Genomic DNA, 6,000 nt, shown 5'->3' with positions numbered 1-6,000 from the left:
TTGGAAGATTATGAATATCTTCAAGGAAGGAAATAATTTTGGAGAATGAAATTTCTTCTTGCCTACATACATACATACATACATGAGAGAAATCAAGGGGTTTATTAATTTGTTGGGATTTTGACTTGCCAGGCAGTTAGCAAACACCGATGTCTTCAAACAATTATTGCAGCAATATGGGTTTCAGGACAATTTCCCTGGAAAACAATCCTTAAGGAAAGTTTTAGAGGCAAGTTGGTCTCCTGAAGCCCACCCAGTATTTTCCAGCAATGCTTTTGATCGTTGGCAAACTCAGCACAAACTGTACTTTGAGCTGAGGTTTTCCATGTAGGTTCCAGGTCTAGAGAGATGCACAGTATTATCAGGTTACCTGCATGCACATATACCAGAAAGAACTTCCTCAGCATAATACTCCACAGTGGTAGTGAAGGGCATTACAACCTCAGGTTGTGTCCTGAAGCCAATTAAAAACAACTTTCTTGCTCCATCACTTAAGAGCTGCATTAAAATTTCATTTTACTGATTAAGCTGGAAGCCAGATGGCAAGCATTGTCAGACAGTTTTAACTTTTCTGCTTTCCTTTAAAAATAAATAAGTTCCCTTTCCAGTCCCAAGTGTTTAAGCTTTTTACAAGATGGCATTCTTCTCTCCTCCTCTATCTGTGGCACAACCTGCTCTTCCTACAACAAAAGGCCAAATAGCCCATCACAGAAAACCCAATTCTTGCAAAAATTCTCCCCTTTCCTTTTACCCAAAGAGCAGAATGGTGCTGTTACCCACCATTTTTCACTCTCACTGCCTTGAACTTCACACTCTACATAGGACCATAAAGGTCAAGAATTTCAATCAGCTTACCTCTATGACCAGTAAACCAGCAACCACTTTGCTTTTGAGCTGAAGCTACTTCTTTGTATCAGGACTGCTAGCACTTGTCAAACTTTATCAGAGGTACTCCAAGTGACCTCTTTCCCTGCTTCTTTTATTCCTAGGGAAGGAAAAAAAAAAAAAAAAGAAAGAAACATCCTCTCTTTGATGTCATTTTTCCTTCTATGAATGAACAAGGGAAGGGCAGAGTATATACCAAGCATTACTAATGAGCATTTATGCTTCCCACAGCTTTGTCCAGGGGAATACATTTTCCTTTAGCATAAGAAAGCTATTGTCCCAAGAGAGTCACAGTAAGAGGCTTCATTGATTAAAAAAAATAAATAAAACAACAGCAGAACAGGCAGCAGAGAAGCTGGTCTCATTAAAATAAGGAGCTCCATATAGGCTAACAAGAGCTGTAGCACACTAACTGCCAAGGGAAAACAAAAGGCAGCCTAATTCACAGCAAACACGAACAAAGCAAAATATTCACACAGCAGCTATCACAAGAATGCTCCGCATCTGCAGTTTTGTGACATGACTAACAAAAACTAGCCTAAAAAATAAAATTAAAAAAAAAAGAAAAGAGAAGATTGAAGAGAATTGTGGCACTTGAACTTTGAGGGCCTGCTCTTCTAAACCAAGTTATTTTGTAAGTCCATATGCCAAAGGGCTCTCTAAAAAGTCAAACGGCTTCACTTATTATCAAGGCATCTGAGTAGCATGTAAAGAAAATCCCCTCTGAGGATACAAACCCTTCTGCACAAATTTTGAGTTGAAAAATCAATATAGCAATGATTCAATTAATATAGCAATGATTAACATTTTTCAGATCCCAAACAGTCCAGCTCTGAGATTGCAGGGAATACAGATCAGGGTAGCCTTACCACTTAACAAGGAGAGGCATGGGATGAGAAGACCCAGAAGTCTGCCAGCTTCAAGCAGTCAGCCTGCAAAGGTGGAAAAGCTGCTGTGGCAAGGCAAATATTGCAATACCAGGCAGAGTCATAACCAAATCTGACTTCTTATAAAACCAGTTGGGTTCCCTGCATCAAAAAGCTGTACATAACAAATGAAGCAAGTATTTGATACTGAATTCAGGCTGCTCCAGCTAGAACTGTATCAGTTTCAATGCATGCCAGTTTCATCACCTCACTTTCATTCAAGAGGCATTTGGTGTTCAGGGATCACAGTTATGAGAGAAGAGACCTCGGAATGTAAATGGACTGTAATGTTCCACGCATATCCTGAAGGATATGCTGAAGCCATACAATTCACATTTCCAGGCCAACTAATATCTCCAAGGTCCCTAGGAGAGCTCTCTACCTGCTTCACCCCTTAAAACACCAGCAACCTGCAAGTGCTTCCCAACCAGGAGAGTAATCATTCATCTCTCAGCAAACAGAGAGGCATCCCTCATCACCAGCACCACTCTCAGAAAACATGTAGCTCATTTCTGCTGGCACCTCTCTGTGGGATGGGAGGAGATAAGAAATACTGCCTAGTAGCACCTTCGGCTGGATTAATACAGCGACACCGATTTCCTGCCAGACAGTGGTCAGCATCAAATGATATATTGGGGAAGGCAGGAGCTGCCTTTGGCTGGCTGACTGCCAAAACTCCAATAAAGAGCTAGAGTTATGGATCAACATTAGGAAAGACAGGTGAGAAAAATGTACCTATCTACTGAGATGTGGCATTTCTCAGGAAAAGGCGTGCAGACACGCCTTGGACATGACTCGCACAGGGCAACCTTGCAAGACCACAGTCTGCCTCTGCTCTCCCACCAGATGCCCACCACTTTGCCTCCAGGCAATGTCAGAAACAGCAAAGTCAGCAAATACTAAAGCACTTCACACAAATACTTGAGGGTGCTAAACACATGCTCTTAAACGCTTAAACGAGATAGCCTGCTTAACATCAGTTGTATGAGGTTTTATAGATCCTTCACTGGGGTGCAACCAGCAAGACACCCTACACTAACTGCAGCACAAAATTAATCAGGTCCAAGTCCCATTTTATGTTACTGTGGCATTTAAAAAAGAAACAACCACAAAAAAATCCACAACTCCACATGAACATAGGTGAAGCAGCCACTGATATAGCTGAAGTGGAACCTAAAGGGATTCACAGACTCATTAAAAAAAAAAACTTGGGCAGAAGCACTTTTAGATCTTCACTCTCTATTTAAGATGTATAACACAGCAACTTCTGTTCCGTCGACACTCAAAGGCAGTCACAACAGACTAACCCAAAGCAGCTAGAACCTGTAGATTAATCTTGACAGTACCTACTGAAAGCCACGTTTTAAAACACTCTGAAATGAAAGATGCTGTCAAGTCAGTATCTGTTGAAACCTACTTCAGGATAGCCAAGATTTTTTTTTTGGTACACATATCCTAACCTGCAGAAGAAGTAGGCATAATGAGAGACATCCATGAAGCACTACTCTCTCCCCCACTACAGCAATTACAGAACCCTTTTGTTGCATTACTGAGTCAGCAGGAGCTCTGTTTCCCTGGGGAGGCCTCAGAGGCACAAAAGAGAAAGAACCAGACCAGTGGGTCTAAAGTGAAGGTCTTTAAGGTGGCAACCAGCTCCTTACATTAAAGCATGCTGGCTGCTCTCCTCAGGGATTGCCTTTCTGCACCTCTCAGTGACAGCAAAAAGCATGCAGCAGCAAGCCTACTGTCCCCTTCCAAAGGACAAAGGCCCTGGATTCACCTGTCAGGGCAGAGAAACCCACTTGAAATCAGGGAGGAGAACTTCATCTCAACTACTTACATCTCCACAGGAGACTTGCAGGCGGCTCCTTTACCACAGGAGCATCCAGTTTGGGGAGAGGCAGGTTAACAGGAGGCACCTACCCCTGCTACTCACTCATCTTCACAAACACTCCTGTCCTTCCCCATATAGGCTCTGATACAATGTGACTATTTCCACCTGACACTTCTTCCAGCAAAGGACCACAGGAGCATCACTTATGTCCAGGGAGCTGCAGGCTGCTGGCTAGTCACAGTCAGGACGAATTTATGATGTCTTAAGTATAGAATCTGTCTTATTATGAAAGATCCACCTAGCACATTTAGAATTATAAACGCATGGGCTGGCTATGCCCTACAGGTCCTAAATGAGTTTTTTCCCATGTCTTGATCTGATACTGTGCCAAAGGTGACACAGCATCCCTGGAACAAAGCCAGCTTTTGGGCAAAGTAAGGAGACAGACGTTTTGGGGCTTACTAAGCAGTATGAATATTTTAGCCAAGAGCACTAGGGCAAATTTCCTACAAAAAACAGCACCGCATCCTCAAACGCCTGCGTGGGGCACAGGAGAGACTGGTTTGAAGGCTGCTATGCAAAAACTCTTCTCCCCTCTCCCTTCCCCAGGGTAAGTTTCGCAGCACTTCGCTTCCAACATCCACGTATGCGACTAACCCAGCCGGCCGGCCGGGCACTGCTGCCCCGGGAAGGGTGACCGTGCCGGTCCCTGTTGCAGGCTTAGCCCAGACGGGGGTCTGTGCCCGCTGCAGGGACTCCCCGCGACACTCAACGCGTTTCAGTGATGCCCCTGTAAGTGACCGAGCGCCACCGCTCCGGAACTGCGCCCAATGCACCAACACAAACGGAACCCGGCAGCAGGACCCTGGTCCCCACGAAGGGCTGGATCCACCACCGCTAGGGCGCCCCTCGCCATCCCCACGGGCCGCGTCCGGGCCCCCACCGCCACCCCCTGCCACGCCCTGCTGCTAGGGGGAGCCGAGCACCGCCGCGCTGCCACCGCCCTCTCCTCCCGCTGCCGTCGCTCCCCGGCGAGATGCACATCGCGGTACTCACCGGCAGCTGCCGTGCCGTGCCGTGCCGTGCCGAACCGAGTCGAGCCGAGCCGAGCCGAGCCGAGCCGAGCCGAGCCGAGCCACGCTCTCCCCGCACCAACCACCAGGCCAGCCCCTCCCGCCCCGCGCCGGCTGCTCCGTTCGAAAGGGCCAATCGGCGCCCGCGGGGCGGGGTGGCAGGGCCGGTCCCTGTCCTCCGCACCTGGCGCGGCCTCTGGCGCCCCCGCGGTGCTCTGCGGTACCCGATATACTCGGGGTCAGCCCAGGGGTCACCACTGCAGACCCTCGCCGGGTTAAGGGAAGATGCTAGCTAGCAGAGCCGCCCCTCCAGCCTCTTCCAGGACGCAGCTTTCGAAGCGGTGCGGTGCCTAAGGTCACGGCCGCGCTGGCAGCCTGGGCCCCCGCGGAAGCCAGGCACAGTGTCCCACCCGCTGCGGCGGCGCGGGCAGAGCGCTGCTCCTTGGGACGTTGTGGCAGATGGTCCTCCCGCCCCGGGGCCGCTTCGGCTGTCATGAAAGCGTCCCCTCCTTGTGTCATCAGCTGTGCTTGGAAGCAGTTCTGATTCCCTGGGGCAGCCGTTGCGGGGTCTGGTCTGGGAGCAGGGCGCTAAAGGGAAGCGTCTGCCCGCAAGGGAACTTGCACCCGAAGAGGCCTTTCGCAGAGGGGGCAGAGCCGTACCCAGCACCTTCCCGTGCAGCTCGCACTGCCAGCAGTGCAGGGCTAGAGTTCGAAGCACGGCGTGCTTGGCAAGCAGTGGTCGGCTGCCATCGGTGTCCCCGCGGTGTTCTTTCACTTGCTGAGAAGGGGGCCAGGCACAAGGAACCTACCCACCCAGCCAACGACTCCTCTTGGCATGGGGGTCCTCGCACCACCTGGCACAGGGTTTGGACATGCATTTTGGGATGTTGCTGACAGTATTTGTCAGAGCTGCTAAGCACCAACAAAGTTGTCAAGCAAAACAGCCAGTGATGCACCTTCAAAAAGTATAGACACTGTACCATTTTTGTTTTGAAACAATAATGCAAATAAAGTTATGTGCTTACATCATGGAAAGGGATTTTTTTTTGGGGGGGGGGAGTGTGTTTTTTCTCCATTACATATTTTTTGTGTTCTGGAGAAATAATGTCTTGCACATCTTGGAATCAGCGAATTGTTTTTGTTGGAAAAGACCTCTAAGATCATTGAGTCCAACCATCGATTTAAGACCACCATGGCCATTAAACCATGTCCCAAAGAGCCATGGTCACACACTTCTTGATTCCACTACCTCCCTGGGCAGCCTGTTCCAATGCCTCTTTCA

This window comes from Indicator indicator, chromosome 14 (genome assembly GCF_027791375.1).
Source record: "Indicator indicator isolate 239-I01 chromosome 14, UM_Iind_1.1, whole genome shotgun sequence".
Taxonomy (NCBI): Eukaryota; Metazoa; Chordata; class Aves; order Piciformes; family Indicatoridae; genus Indicator; species Indicator indicator.
Note: the sequence above shows the minus strand (reverse complement) of the source record.